Genomic DNA, 17,563 nt, shown 5'->3' on the forward strand with positions numbered 1-17,563 from the left:
GGGGGGCAATGAGGGTTAAATTACTTACCCAGGGTCACACAGTTAGTAAGTGTCAAGTGTCTGAGGCCAGATTTGAACTCAGGTCCTCCTGAATCCGGGGCTGGTGCTCTATCCACTGTACTACCTAGCTACCCCACCCCCCCACCCCACTTTCTTAAATAGGTCATAGCAATGATACTGTAGGATAAAACATAAAATATGGCAGACAAAAACAAAGTAAACAAACAAAAATACTTGTGTTCTAATAATGTTTCTGCCACCAACAAAATGTGACTTTGGGCAAATTATTAAAATGTTAGGTTTCTATTTTTTAAAGGGGACTTAGGGATCATCTAGTCAACACCTTCATTTTACTGATTATCAAGTAGAGGTCCAAATGAGCTTAAGTGATTTGTCCAAAGTTATGGGGTGTAAGTGAAAGAGTTGGAACTTGAACCCAGGTCCCCATACTCAAATGTTTCACTTTTTATTCGGTTCCATGTTGAATTTGTCTCTACTTCCGTTTCCTTATCTATAAAATTATGATATCTAAGATAAATTGCTACTTTAATGTTTTATCTTAAATATAATTTAACCAATTTGTAATGTCCAAGAGCTAGTCTTGTGAATACCATGTTATGTTAAGATGTAATACAATGGTTCCTTCCACAATGATTTCAGTTTATAGAATTTTTGCTTAAATAATAAATAGCCCCAAGATTGTTGTGGTTGTCTTCTTCAGTCTAGTTTGTATATTTTGACATGAGAATGAGCAAGAAAGCATGTTGCTTCTAGCATTAGAATGTGAAGTCCTGGAAGGCAAAGTATGGTAAGATCCTATTGTTGTAGACCATTACCACTTTGGAGAATTTCACTGCCCAGGGAGCTTTTTGATGTGTATCTGTTTGTTTTATGTGTCTTTGTGGGGGCAAGTCTTCTTTATGGGATATTTTGTATGCTGCCTGAGTTCTTAGGTACATAATATTCTAATGGAATTGGCAATGCTCGCTCTGTCATAAGGTGAGAGATTGCTATATGCTTTGCTCTCTAAAGCATTCCTATGGGAAGTCATGTAGTCAGAAGTCACAGGGCCCTGGATTACCCTATTCCTATGTTAGGATAAAGGGGGGAAATGAGAAAATGTAACTAAAACACTGAAAAGTGAGGTAAAATTACCCACATATTTGCATTAGAGCAAATACCATTAAAAAGAAAATGTTCTTTTAAGAAAACTCTTCTAAGCAAAGGTTAATGATCTGGTTATTTACATCATCATTTAACACTTTGTAATTTCAATGTTGTCAATATATGGATTAGCCCTTAGGGCTCAGCATAGGGAAATGTGACCTAAAAGCAGAATATGAGCTAGTCCATCTTTGTGACTTTCTAAGGGTAGAACTCTAATCATATTATCCTTACTGGCCATGGGGATAGCTTCATGATATCAGAATGACCAAATATTGTACTCATCCATGTTTTCTCTAGAGCTCTAGATAACAATCTTTGTTTACATACTAAAATGAATCTGTGATTTCCTTGATGTGGCTCTTTAGTCACTGCATATCAAAACCCACCCATGTCTGTGATATTCTTTCCCATAGATCCCCAAAAGACCTACCTCTTCTTAAGATGGCTCTTCCTCTAGAAAGCATTACCTCCTGTGAATGCTTTTGGAACAGACAGCATTGGACTAGCCCACTTAATTTGCCAAATATACAATCCCCCACTTCTCATGCATGGGTGATATCTGATCATATGTTGCAGGCTACCATGTGTCTTTTGATTGCCTTTTTTGGTACATCTAAACCTCTGCTTTTTTAAGGACTGTGGTGTTCCAAGATTTCAACCAACTCTCATCTTTACAAAAATGCTTATAAAATATTTTGCAAGTACATCTATATTTCAAAAGGGAGTAGGCAATATTTTACACATGATTCTCTGCAGAAATCTACATTTTTATAGTGAAAAAACAAGGTACAAGGAAAAAAAATATAGTATCTTGCTCTGTTTGTTGGATGTTAATTGGAGAAAAGGGGGTTTAAATTGGTAGAAGAAAACATTTCAGACCTAAGATATCTCCTCTAAGAAGTATTTACTGCATATGTTAAGATCATGGAGTATTCTAAAATAAATGCAACCACACAGTTAATTGCATTCAATGACCTTTTGATGGATAATGTCATTTGAATCACAAAACATGGTGATACATTCTTGACAAAGGTATTTGTCATTTTCATAGAGATTTATAGGGTAGTGGGATCGGAGTCAGGAAGACTTGTTCAAATATGACAATATATGATCCTGAGCAAGTCAGTTAACCTCTGTTTTTATCAGTTTTCTTATCTGTAAAATGGGGATAATAATAGTACCTACTCCCTAAGGTTTTTATGAGAATAAAATGGGAAAATTATAAAATGTTTACCATAGCTTCTGACAAAAGTAAGTACAACACAAATATTGTTGTTGTTGTTGTTGTTGTTAATTATTAAGCATGTGGAAGAGAAATTGCCAAGAGATGATGGGGTTTTGCAGATATTCCTTTCTGCACATGGTATTATAATGATCACACAAAACCCAGAATATTGTAGGTCATCCTCAATATAATCCATGAATACTCAAAAGAGATAAGCCTAATAAGCCACATAGTTGCTGTGCATATTAATACAAATCTAGCTCAGTGAGAGCTTCCAGCTGAGTGAGTGCTTTTTCCAACTGAATATACTTGTGTCAAGTGAAGCTTTATGTAAAAATGCTTACATTGGATATGGTGGCTACGGAAACTAGAAAATTCACTTTCATATTAAAAGACTTTAGGGATTATTTCAATCACTACTAAATGTTCAGTGTGCAGCAGCTCAGTAAATTTTCCTGAAAGGTTTCAGAACCATGGAGAGAGGATAGGGCACACAGGCATGTCTTCATGGTAGATTACAGTCATGGCTATCCAAAATGTGGCCATTTACTCCACTTATATCAGCCTCTGTTGAGATTTACCAGATGTAGCAAGTTGACGTAGTGAAGAGTGTAAGCCTCATATTCCCAATTAGCCATGCCCTTGGAAGCTCTTTTCAGTTATTTGAAGTACTATTGTGTGGATGAGGGCTTATACTTTATCTGGGCTATTTGAGAGGGCAGAACAAAAGTCAATGGGTTAAAGTTATAGAAAGACAGATTTCAGCTCAATAAAAAGAAGAACTTCCAATAACTAGAACTGTTGAACAAAAAATGGAACTGCTTCATGTTAGAGACGTTTATGTCACTTGAATTGTTCAAACAGTGACTAGATAAAAGTATAAAAAGGCTTCCTTTTATAGTTAAGTTTTAAAGTTTCACATCACAGCCAAGTTTCAAAACTCCCAAAACTATGGAGAAAACATTTCAAGCAACCAAAAAGAAAAACAGTTTAAATATTGTGGCAAACAATCAGGATTTCACAAGACCTAGCACCTTTGACACTAAAAGACTATAGGTCTTTTATATTGAAAAGCAAAAGTGCTGGGTTTGTGACCAAGAATAACTTCCCCAACAAAGTTGAGTATAATCCTGAATGAAAAACAAATGGACAATTAACAAACTGGAAGAATTTCAGGTATATGTGACAAAAAGACCAGAACCAGATGGAAAAAATGATATATAAGTTCCAGAAGAAATATAAGAAAAACATTAAAGATTAAATATAAGAGACTAATTAAGGTGCAACTACTTCTTATGTATTAAAATGTTATCAGTATTCTTAAGATTGTCATTACTAGTTTGGTAATATGTTCAACATAATTGTAATGTATAAACAATATCAAATTGTTTACTGGCTTCAGGATTGGGGAGGGAAGGGATGGTGGGAGAAAAATTTGTAATTCAAAAAGTATCTTTACATATAATTGAGAAAATATTAAATAAATAAATAAATAAATATTTTTTAAAAATATCATTACTAGGGTAGTTTGAAAGAAAGGTTGGAGCTGAGTTGAGAATGATGGGATAATTCTAAAAAACAAAATTGGAAGAAAAAGGTAAAAAGGAACAATTATTTCATACAAATGGGATGTGCAAGGAAGAACTGATACAAAGGAGGCAAGATGAGAGTGGAGGGCAGGTAGTGCTTGAACATTACTCTCATCAGATCTGGGTTAAAGAGAGAATAACATAGACATCAAAATGGTACAAAAGTTTTCTAAGCTTAAAAAGAAATAAGAGGATTAGGGTACAGGAAAAAGGAGGGACTTTTAGAAGAGTGCATAGATAAATATTTAGGAGTTTGGGAGGAGACAATAAGAGAGGGACTCAGAGGGGTAGGTACAATAAGGAATAGGAGGGGTAAGGGGAGAGGATGAACTAACAGATGGTGTAAAAAGAGAGGCTGAGGACAATAGTGAGTAAAAACAGTATAGAGAAAAATTCATGAATTGTACTTATAATTTTGAATGTGAATGGAATGTACTCACCCATAAAACAAAAATGGATAAAAGAATGGATTAAAGATCAGAATCCAACAATATGTTGATTACAAGAAACACATTTATGAATGAGAGATTCCACAGAGTAGAAATGGAGAGTTGTAGTAGAATTTATTATGCTTCAGCTGATGCAAAAAAAAATGCAGGAGTAGCAAATATGATCTCAGACAAAGTTATGGCTGAAATAGATTTAATTAAAATAGATAAAAAGGGTAAATACAATTTTATAAAAGGTACCATAGACAATGAAGCAATATCAATACTGAACGTACATGTACCAAATACTTTAGCATCTAAATTTTTAAAAGAAAATTTAAGTATCTTACAAATGGAGAAAATAGTACCATAATACTGGGGGACTTTAATCTTCCCCTCTCAGAAATACATAAATCTAAAAAAATAGATAAGAAAGAAGTCAAGGAAGTGAATAGAAGGATTTAAAAAAATTATTATTGACTATATATTGGGAGGTAAAAATTTCTTAGTCAAAAGCAAGAAAATAAAAAGTATCCTTTTCAGATTACAATGCAATAAAATTATATTTGATAAGGGACCACAGAAACAGATTAAAAACTAATTTGAAATTAAGCACACTTATCTTCAAAAATGAGTAGGTTAAAGAACAAATCATAGAAACAATCACTGGGGAGAAGAGGCAAGATGCCTGAGGAAAGGCAATGTCTTGCCTGAGCTCTCTCGAATACCCTCCCAAATACCTTCAAATAATGCCATAATTTCTGGAGCAGCAGAATCCACAAAAAGAAAGGGTAAAATAATTTTCCAGCCAAAGACAACTTAGAAGGTCAGGAAGAAAGGTCTGTTTTACCTGGGAGAGAATGGAGCACAGCCCTGTGCTGGCTGCATCAGTGTAGACCCAACCCCAGCACACACCCAGACATAGTTGCAGCAAACCAGGAGCAGGCCTTGGAGCCATTGATTCAGCAGCAGCAGCAACTGCTTCTGTAACTCAGCCCACAGATGGTGATGGGGTTGAACAATTGGCCAGAAGGAGATTACAGAGATCTCTTTGCTAGCACTGATCTAAGACTCTGTTGTTTTGCCCATACTTGGATCCAGGTCACAGTCTTGGGTGCTGGTCCCAGGCATTGGAGGAGCAGAAACACATCAGAGCTTGCAGCCACAGTGGAGAGGGACTCTGTTAATAGTTCCAGGGGTGAAAAGTAGGCTTGTGGTTGCTTGCTGACCACAGCACAGGCCAGAAAAGTAGTAAACATACCTCTCCTTAAATCATACTATCTTGGAAGAACTAAAAACTTACAAATTCCAGAAGTATCTCTAAAAACAGCTGTACAAACCTCTTAAAGCTTGGTACAGTGTGCCTTCTACCCTGGAAGCAGTGCCCCAATTTAACAAAGAGTTAAAAGTCAAGAAATAGGCTGCTAAAATGAGCAGACAGAAAAAATGTTGACATTGGAAAGTTTCTATGGTGATAAGGAAGATCAAAATACACTCTCAGAAGAAGATAACATAGTCAAAACTCCTACATCCAAACTCTAAGAAAAATATGAATTGTCCTCAGGCCAGTGAAAGGCTCCAAGAGAACTTTGAAAATAAAGTAAGAGAGCTATAGGAAAAAATGGAAAGAGAAATGAGAGTGATGTAAGAAAATGAGGAAAAAATCAACAGATTCATAAAGGAGATACACAAAAAATACTGAAGAAAATAAAACCATAAAAAATAGAGTATAAAAAAGAGTAGGCCAACTGGTAAAAGAGGTGCAAAAAGCCAATGAGAAAAAGCATGCCTTGAAAAGCTGAATTGGCTAAATGGAAAAGGAAGTACAAAAGCTCTCTGAAGAGAACAACTCCCTAAAAATTAGGATTGAGCACATGGAAGGTAATGACTTTATGAGTAATCAAGAAACAATAACACAAAACCAAAAGGTTGGTTAAAATGATTTAAGGGAAAAGTGACAAATGTTGGAGGTGTGTAGAAACATTGGGACATTAAGTCATTGTTGGTGAAATTGCGAACTGAACCAACTATTTTTTTTTGTTTTGTTTTTTTGGTGGGGCAATGAGGGTTAAGTGACTTGCCCAGGGTCACACAGCTAGTGTGTCAAGTGTCTGAGGCTGGACTGGAACTCAGCTCCTCCTGAATCCAGGGCCGGTGCTTTACCACTGTGCCATCTAGCTGCCCCCTGAACCAACTATTTTGAAGAGCAATATAGAATTATGCCCAAAGAGTTATTAAATTGCCTATACCCTTTGACTCAGCAATACCATTAATAGGTCTATTTCTAAAGATGATTTGGGGAAAAGGAAAAGAACCTATATGTTCTAAAATGTTTATATCAACTCTCTCTGTGGTGGCAAAGAACTGGAAATTGTGGGGGTGCCTGGCAATTAGAGAATAGATGAACAAGTTTTTGATGGAATATTACAGTACTATAAGAAATGGTTAGCTTGATGATTTTAGAAGAACTTAGACAGACTTGCACAAAATAATGAGCAAAATGAGCAAAACCAAGAGAATGCTATATACAGTAAACATATTGTTTTAAGAACAACGTTGAGTAATTAAGTCATTTTGACTATTATCACTACCCAAATTAACTACAAAAGGATATACGAGAGTGAATACTATCTGCATTGTGAGAAAGAACTGATAAATACAAATACGTACAGAATAATTTTATGTATACATAGCCACACACAAATGGTAGCCATCTTTAGGACAGAGTTAAGGGAGTTAAGGGAGAGGGGAAAAAAAGAGTGAAAAGAAATATATAGGATAAGTTTATTATATATTTAAGAGGAATAGCAAGTGGTACCTAATAAATTTGCAGTGTCATGTACAATCATCTTTTTATTACACTATTTTATGGAAATGCTGATTTTATTTTATAAATTAAAATTTGTTTGTAAAAAAAAAGAGTTTTTAAGCTTTTCTGGATTCAGGAGGACCTGAGTTCAAATCTGGCCTTAGACACTTGACACTAGCTGTGTGACCCTGGGCAAGTCACTTAGCCGTCATTGCCCCACAAAAATATCATCTTTCCAATTGGATAGGATTTTGGACTAGATTGCCTCAGATTTTAAGAATCTATATGTTTTCCTGTGTGGAGTAGACCTTGTCTAAGTATCGATATCCCCTTGTTTCTGTATGTATGACTCTTTGTCTATGGTTTCTGTGTTTTCCTTCCAAACTTTTGCCATTGCTTTCCTAAATTGAACCATAGTTTCATCCCAATGTTCAGTTACTTGTAAAAGATTAACTTTTTGATGTATCTTGATGTGTTCTTGCCCTTCTTCCCCCCAAATGGTCTCTTCCTTATTGGACCTATTCTTCCTTCTCCTGGACCTATTTTCACTCAAAGCTTCATTACAATTTTGTGAATCCTACTGCTTATAGTCTTCTGACATACAACTCTATGATGTTTTATGAATAAGCTTTTGCTTAATGCTGGTCATGCCATTGGCTTTTGGATCTCTCTGATTAGAAAGTAAATTAAGTATCTGGTGACAGGGCACTTATTAGAATATTTCAATCTCACTGTAATTGTGTTTTATCAGATATTTTTTTCTTAGAATGGCAATATAATAAATGCCTTAATTATGTACATTTCCATTTTAGGGACTCAGCAGCTTAATAGGAGGGAGAGGTAGGGGCAGTTAGATGGCTCAGTGGATAGAGCACTTGCCCTGGATTCGGGAGTACCTGAGTTCAAATCCCGCCTCAGACACTTACCACTTACTAGCTGTGTGACCCTGGGCAAGTCACTTAACCCCAATTGCCTCACCAAAAAAAAAATAGGAGGGAGAGGTTATGATTGTATATATTCTGTCTTCAAATTTACCCTTTCTTCTAGATTTATACTGTTTTTCAACATCGCTCTAATCAATGAATGACCTGACTACACACAAACAACTGATCCTGAAATGCTTTCCACAGCATTAGCAAGTCATTTATTGTCAGGTAAACTGTAGCCAATTCCATTCTCCATGTGTGACTTTAGTTTGCTGCTCGCCACAACCAGCAACTTGCAACTTTGCTTTTTTTTGTGTGTGTTTATGATATACAGGCATGAAGCTTCTGAGTGGGCTACTAGACTTTGGCTTTTTACACTTATTAATCATGAACCATTTATTCCAACATATTTTTCACTGTCCTCCCTATGTCTACTTTTGAATTCAAGTTACTTAGTCAAGATTCTTGAGTGAATTTGGAAAATCTTGTTATATCTTCACTGATTTTACTTTTCTTTTCATTCTGGAAAAGGATACAATATTAGGTCACAAGATCTGGTTATTTTCATGGTTGTCTTTTTGTTTGCCCTCTGTAAACTGCAAATTCAGCACTGAAAAGCAAGATGCCCAAGTGTTCCATGAAATGATACTTCTTATTGCCTTTTTTCTTATTGCCTTTTGACACAATGTGAAATATATTTCAGCAATTCCTTTCTCGGCTTTATAAGTAGAACACATGAAATGTATTTCCATTTAATTTCAACCATCTTGTTCCTTCTAGTTTTATTTAAGGTTTATTAATTTTTCTTTTTTGCATCACCTATATCTTCCCTCCCTCTTCCAAGAAAGTTATCTCCTTTGGTTAATAATAAAAAAGGAAAAATATATAATAACAAATGTTGATAAAGTATGGCAATTATATGCAAAGTTTCATAGCAATAGTCTTGCATTTCCTCAAAGAAAGAACTGTTCATAGTCCTGCTTGGTCAGTATAATTCATTGGCATTATGTTTTGATTATCTTTTAAATTTACTTTTCATTTAAATTATTATACTCATCATAAAATTGTTTTCCTTCATCTGCTTATATGACTTTGCATCAGTTCATGTCTTCCAACATATCTCCAAATTCATTATGTTCATCATTTTTGATAGCACACTAATGTTTTATTATAACCCATACTCTAATTTGTTTATCCATTACACAATCAATAGGTATCAACTTTTTAAATATTTTTGCTACTACAAAAAAGTACTATTATAAACATTCTTCTGTATAATGTTCTCCTTATTTTGCTCACTTCACTTTTCATGAGTTCATGTATATCTTCCCAGGTTTTTCTAAAATCATCCTGCTCATATTTTTTTTATTATTGCACAATAGTATTCTAGCACAATCCTATACCAGTCATTTCCAAACTGATGAACATCCCTTCAGTTTCCAATTCTTTGCCAACATAAAAGAACTGCTATACATATTCTGTACAAATAGGTTGGTTATTTTTCCTTTTGTGTGATCTTCCTAGGTTATAGATGTAGTGGTGCTGTTGTTGGGTCTGAGAGTATGAATAGTTTTATAGTCCTTTGGGCATAGTATCAAATTGTTCTTTGGAATGGTTGGACCACTACTCAACTGTACCAATAGTGAGTTAGGGTCTCAATTTTTCCACCTCCCCTCAAGTATTTAAAATTTTTCTTTTTTGTCATGTTAGCCCATCTGATAGGTGTGAAATGATAGACCAACAATTGTGGAATAGCATTTCTTTATTCATTAATCATTTAGAGCATTTTATGTGACGTATCAAAACCTTTTATTTCTTCTTCTAAAAACTACTTGTTCATATCTATCACTATCAATGGAAGAATCACTCTTGTTTTTATAAATTTGGTTCAGTTTCTTATATGTTTGATAAATAAGGCCTTTTTTGTAGAGACTTTCCAAAAAATTTCCCTTAGTTTTCTGTTTTCCCCATAATTTTGGCTGCATTAGTGTTCTTTGTGGAGTAGCTTTTTAATTTCATGTAATTAAAATTATCTCTTTTATTTTCCATAATCCCCCATAATTCCAGGATTCCCCAATTTACTTATGATATCACCCTTTATGTCTAAACATTTTATCCATTTTGAGCTTACCTTGGTATATGGTGTGAAGTATTGATCTGTGCCTAGTTTCTACGAAATTGCTTTCCAGTTTTCCCATGCAAATTTTGTCAAATAATGATTTCTTACTTCCAAAACTTGAATCTTTGTATTTATTAAAATGTAAATTTCTATGGTATTTTATTACTATATATTGTGTATCTAATCTATCCCATTCACCCACCACTCTATTTCCTTAGGCAGTACCAAATTGTTTTCATGTTTACCTATTTGTGATATGGTTTGAAATCCAGAATTGCTATGCTGCCTTCCTTCACATCTTTTTGTTCATTGATTCTCTTGATATTCTTGACATTTTATTCTTCCAAATGAATTTTTTTACTATTATTTCTAGCTCTATAAAATGATTCTTTGGTAATTTTATTGGTATGGAATTGACTAAGTAAATTTCTTAAGCAGTATTGCCATTTTATTTTATTAGTTCAGTCTATCCATGAGCAATTAATATTTCTCCAATTGTTTAGATCTCTTTGTTTATATGTAACGTGTAGTGTAATTGTGTTCATATAATCCCTTGATTTGCCTTGATAGGTAGAACCCCAGGTATTCTGTACTGCCTACAATTAATTTATGCATAGTTTCTTTTTCTGTCTCTGTGCTGTATGCTTTGGTAGTGTATAGAAATGTTGATGAATTATGCTGCAACTCTGCTGAAGTTGTTAATTGTTTCAATTAGTTTTTTAATTGATTGCCTTTGGTTAAGTACACTATCATATCTGCAAAGAGTAATCATTTTGTTTCCTTATTGCCCATTGTATCTCAATTTCTTTTTCTTGTATTATTAACATAGTTAGTGTTTCTAACACAATACTTAATAATGGTGATGAAAAAGCATATCCATGCTTCACTCATGCTCTAATTGTGAAGGTTTCAAGTTTATCCCCATTACAAATAACGCTTACTCATGGTTTTAGACAGATACTACTACTTCCTATACTTCTAGTGTTTCAAACAGAAAAAGGTATTTTATTTGGACAAAGGCTTTTTTGCATCTATTGATGTAATCACATTATTTTTTGTTGTGGTTATCCATATGGTCAATTATGCTGATAGATTTCCTAATATTGAACCAGTCATGAATTCCTGGTATGAATCCTACCTGGTCATAGGGCAGGATTTTTGTGATATATTGCTATAATCTCCTTTCTAGTATTATATTTTAAATTTTTGTATCAATATTCAATTAGGAATGTGTTCTATAATTCTTTTCTCTGTTTTGATTCTCCCTAGTTTAGGTATCAAAATCATATTTGTGCCATAAAAGAAATTTGGTAGGGTCACTCTTTACCTATTATTTTTTCAAATAGTTGTGTTTTAATTAATTCTTCTATAAATGTTTGGTAGTATTCATCTGTGAGTTCATCTAGTCCTGGGCATATTTTTTTTGCTTCTTTTTTTATTAATAAAGTATTTTATTTTTCCCCATTACATGTAAAGATAGTTCAACTTTTGTTTATACAAGCTTTCCAATTTCAGATTTTTCTCCCTCTCTCCCCTACCTCCCCCTCCCCTAGACAGCAGGTAATCTGATATAGGTTACATATATATATATATACACACATACACACACACACACATAATAACATTAAACATATTTCTGCATTAGTCATGTTATAAGAGAAAAATCAGAGCAATGACAAAAAATCTCAAAATAGAAAAACAACAGCATCAAAGACAAAAGAAATAGTATTGTTCATTCAGCATCTATACTCCGCAGTTCTTTTTTTTTTTCATGGATTTCGAGATCCTCTTCTATTATGAGTTCCCTGGAACCTTTCTGTACCATTGCATTGGTGAGAAGAATATAGTCCATCATAGTAGATCAACACACAATGTTAATGATACTGTGTACAATGTTCTTCTGGTTCTGCTCATCTCACTCATCATCAGCCCATGCAAGACTCTCCAGGTTTCTCTGAACTCCTGCTCATCATTTCTTCCAGCACAATAGTATTCCATTGTATTCATATACCACAACTTGTCCAGCCATTCCCCAATTGATGGGCATCCCCTCAACTTCCTATTCCTTGCCACTACGTACAGAGCAGCTATAAATATTTTTGTACATGTGGGTCCTTCTCCCCTTTCTATGATCTCTTTGGGAAAAAGACCCAAAAGTGGTATTGCTGGGCCAAAGGGTATGTACAGCTTTATAGCCCTTTAGGCATAATTCCAAATTGCTCTCCAGAATGGTTGGATCAGTTCACAGCTCCACCAACAAAGTATTAGTGTTCCAATTTTTCCACAGCTTCTCCAACATTTATTATTTTCTTTTTTTTGTAATTTTAGCCCATATGATCGGTGTCAGGTGGTACCTCAGAGTTGTTTTAATTTACATCTCTCTAATCATTAGAGATTTAGAGCATTTTTTCATATGGGAATAGATAGCTTTGGTTTCTTCATCAGAAAACTGCCTTTTCGTATCCTTTGACCATTTCTCAATTGGAGAATGACTTGGATTCTTATAAATTTTATTTAGTTCCCTATATATTTTAGAAATGAGGCCTTTATCAGAAGTACTGGCCATAAAAATTATTTCCCAGCTTTCTGTCTCCCTTCTAATTTTGGATGCATTGCTTCTGTTTGTACAATTTTTTTTATTTAATGTAATCAAAATCATCCATTTTGCATTTTATAATATTCTCTATCTCTTGTTTGGTCATAAACAGTTTTCATTTCCAAAGATCTGATAGGTAGACTATTCCTTTCTCTCCTAATTTACCTATGTTATCACCTCTTATGTCTAAATCATGTATCTATTTTGACCTTATTTTGGTATAAGGTGTAAGATGTTGATCTATGCCTAATTTCTGCCAGTTTTCACAGCAGTTTTTGTCAAATACTTAGTTCCTATCCCAGAAGCTGGAGTCTTTGGGTTTATCAAACACTACATTACTAGTGTCATTTACTACTGTGTTTCCTGTGCCTAGCCTATCCCATTGATCCTCCACTCTATTTCTTAGCCAGTACCAGATAGTTTTGATGACTGCGGCTTTATAGTAAATCTCCAGGTTTGGTACCGCTAACCACCTTCCTGTGAATTTTTTTTTCATTATTTCCCTGGATATTCTTGATTTTTTTTGTTTTTCCAGATGAATTTTGTTACTATTTTTTCTAGATCAATAAAATATTTTTAGGTAGTCTGATTGGTATGGCACTGAATAAGTAAATTAATTTAGGTAGTATTGTCATTTTTACTGTATTAGCTCTACCTATCCATGAGCAATTAATATCTTTCCAATTGTTTAGATCTGATTTGATTTGTGTGAAGAGTGTTTGGTAGTTGTGTTCATAGAGTTCCTGGGTTTGTCTTGGCAAGTAGACTCCCAAGTATTTTATATTATCTACCTTTACTTTAAATGGAATTTCTCTTTCTACCTCTTGCTGCTGGACTTTGCTGGTCATGTATAGAAATGCTGATGATTTATGTGGATTTATTTTATATCCTCCTACTTTGCTAAAGTTGTTAATTGTTTCAAGTAATTTTTGAGTTTATTTTTTAGGATTCTTTAAGTATACCATCATATCATCTGCAAAGAGTGATAGTTTTGTTTCCTCCTTGCCTATTCTAATTCCTTTAATTCCTTTTTCTTCTCTGATTGCTAAAGCTAACATTTCTAGTATAATATTAAATAATAGGGGTGATAATGGACATCCCTGTTTCACCCTTGATCTTATTGGGAAGGCCTCTAATTTATCTCCATTGCATATAATGCGTCATATTTTCTTAGGGAGCTCATTGATGATTTGTTCAACTTCTTTTTCTAAGATAGGGTCAATTAAGTATTCTTTTGCCTCTTTTGTTAATCTAGGCAGTTTATATTTTTGTAAATATTCATCAATGTTCATTTAGATCATCAGTTTTACTTGCAAATTCGAATTTTTAAGGAATGATTTTCTTCAGTGATCTCTTTTTTTGTTTTTTAAATATGTTCTACATCAGTGAATTTTCTATTTGGTTCATTCTGGTTTTTAAGGTGTAATTTTCTATGGTATATTTTATACCTCTTTTACTAAGCTGTACCCTTGCTTTTGTTTCTTTATCTAATTTTTCCTTTACCAATCTTCTTTAATTTTGAAAGTAATTTTTTTGGTTCTTCAAGAATGTTTGTTGGGATTTTATTTAATTTACATATTGTTTTTTTTTTTCCTTCTGAGGCTTTGCTTTTAGGTGTTTTGACTTCATTGTCTTCTTCTCAATTTGTGTCTTTATCTTTTCTGTCACCATAGTAGTTTTATGGTCATGTTCTTTTTATTGTTTGCTAATTTTTCTACCCTATTTGTTGCTTCAGAACTATTTATGTTAATGTTGGGCCCTGTTCCTGGCATTGAGGGGTAAGGATACTTTATTTCAAGCTTCAAGCTTTTTCACATTATTCTTTTCAGGGCTATTTTTAGGGCTTTAGCAGTTTTTGGTGCTTCGTAGGTGGTTTGATCATCTCTAGCTGGAGAGCTCCTGAAATTAATGTTGTTTTTTGTCACCACTATCTAGTCCAACCACTGGTGATTCATCTACATGAACTTTGGTCTAACCTCTCCCCATTAGCAGAAATCTCTCTTTTTGACCTTCTAGGTTGACTTTTTCTAGAATAATGTTTCACTCTTATGTTTATTGGCTTTGTCACTCCAGAGTTTGATTTGAGGAATTATTTTAAAGCTGTTTGGAGGGGAATGTTGGGAGGATGTAGCTGAGTGCTTCTCTACTCTGCCATCTTGTTTCCACCCACAGACCTGCTCACCTCTTTCCTCTTAGGAATCCTATAAGGAGCCCCAAATCTTTCCTTCATGGAAAATCTATTTACCTTAAAAAATTTACTTTGTCTCTATAAATAATGTTAACTCATGCGACTTTCTTAATGCATCTGTGTATATATGTATATGCATTTATATCTATGTATATATAAAGACACATACATATATTGTATGTATACATACACACATACATATATGTATAATTATGCATATATGTGTATTATATATGTGTACATATACACATGTACATGCATGTACATTCACACACATATGTGTATATATGTATACATACATACATACACACAGAGTTATTTAACAATTGAGAAAGTTCTTGTTGAGAAAAGAATGGCTAGATCTAATACTAAAATGTTTTACTACTACACTATCTTTAGCCAGGCCCTTAAAGGTAAAAGTAAATAAATAAATAAATAAAAGTAGAGAGAATTTTAAAAAGAAATTTTTGTATATTTTCATGAAGTAAAATGTTTATCTGGAAAAACCATATAGCTCATATGTCCATAGTAGGGTAAAGGGAAAATAGTGGTTCCATCAGTCCTACTCACCACCCCACAACTGCTTTTTTATTGTTTCTAGAACTATTTTCAAATAAAAACATGGAACTGGTGTCATACTTACTTGCTCCTGTATATATTGGGAAATTTTCTATTGTTTCTCTATTTTATATAATGATATATCTCTGTCTCTCTCTGTTTCTCTCTCCTTCAATCTCTCTTCTCCCCTCAAGATAGATAGATCAAGGTAGATATTTCTATATGACACACACACATATGCACATTAAAAAACTGCTTAGGCTATACTTAAGTTTTGTCACAGATTTTTTCTTTGTTTTTGCATGAGATGATGTGTTATCAAAGACTTCTAATATATTTATTAAAATAATATATTTTTAAATGTGTAAGGACTTATTTCTATATATCTTTATTATAAATGACTTAATTCCATTAAATTTTTACCAAATGCTAAATACTAAGAATTCCTGTCACTTTAAAACAGTCAAAACGATGATTCTTTATTATTTTGCCCAGCTTCCCTTAATCCCTTGACCATGTCATTTTATATAGACAGGAACCCCTCTTAGATTAAGATTTATTAACTGCTCTGGATAGCTGCTCATGGTAGAAAATCAAATCAAAGTGTTCTAATGCCTTTAAGATCCGTTTGTGAAGTTCTTAATACACCCTGCAGGAAATAGTAATTACTGCTCCATTTATCTTGAGAAATCTTCCTTATAAAAGCCACCAATTAGTTATGTTACTACAGACTTGTCAATATAGCTTCTCATAAGAAAACTCTAATCAATAAAAAAGGCCTTTGAAAATGATTTAATAAACTTCTAAGTATAGAATTTATATGTGGACACATCTGTGTACAAACACACACAAATACATATATACAGAAATACCAATGAAATCAGATAAAATGTTATGCAAAAAATTTAATTGACTAAGTAATAAAATTATAGCAAACCAATCTTCATATTAACTGTCTTCATGATAGCTTACTTGGATCTGTAAACTGTCAAATCAGCTGACACCAATCAACATTAAGATAGAGGAAACTTTTATATCAATGTTATCTGGAGAGAGGACCACAATCCTGTAATATATCAGGCTAATTGTTAAAACAGACTTTTGTTATATGGAATTATGTTTTGAAGAACCAGGTCTATAATCACATTTGGGAGAATTGCCCCCTTAGAGAGTACGCTGATCTAGATGGATGTTGTCCTTATCACAGATTGTGAATCCTCAGCTCTCTGGCCTTCAGTTTGGTTATCTGTAAAATTAGGATTTCAGACTGGTCTTTAAAGATCCCCCCCCACCTCATCACCAGTGAATATGTGTGATGCAGTAGTTTCTGCTGTTACTCTAGTATTTCTGTAACAATATTTATTTTGTGGGCAAAAACTCTCTCCTGGGATGTACTTTTGTAAATCAGTGGAGGTCAGAGAAACACAGTGTTCAATGTTCTCAACTTGGGCTGCCTGGGCATTGAGCTGTCTGGATATTGGTTTTGCCTTGATGTGCCCTATACCTATGAATGAAACCCCTTTACTAGAAAATCCCCACTAACTATTAATGTTTTAGAAGTCACTGAAAATTAAATAGTAGATAATGGATGAGATAAAGGAATGTAGGCAAGATTTTGCTTCAATAAATGTAGGTTGATAGGAAGTTGTAGGGGGACATTCACAAATTACAACCTCATGATTATGATATGGGGGCTTTGGGGCAAGGCTGCTAGAATCTACATGATAGAGCCTGTGGTATAATTTGGTTTAGAGGAGTAAGTACTGTTCTGGGAGCCAGCAGGTCTATATTCTAATTTTGACTGCGCCACTTTAAATTTGTGTGACCTTAGAAAAACCTTTAAATTTCTGTGTATATCATTAAAATCATTTTTAAGGGGCAGCTAGATGGCGCAGTGGATAGAGCATCGGCCCTGGAGTCAGGAGTACCTGACTCCTGAGTTCAAATCCGGCCTCAGA

This window comes from Dromiciops gliroides, chromosome 5, assembly GCF_019393635.1.
Source record: "Dromiciops gliroides isolate mDroGli1 chromosome 5, mDroGli1.pri, whole genome shotgun sequence".
In the NCBI taxonomy this organism is placed as follows: Eukaryota; Metazoa; Chordata; class Mammalia; order Microbiotheria; family Microbiotheriidae; genus Dromiciops; species Dromiciops gliroides.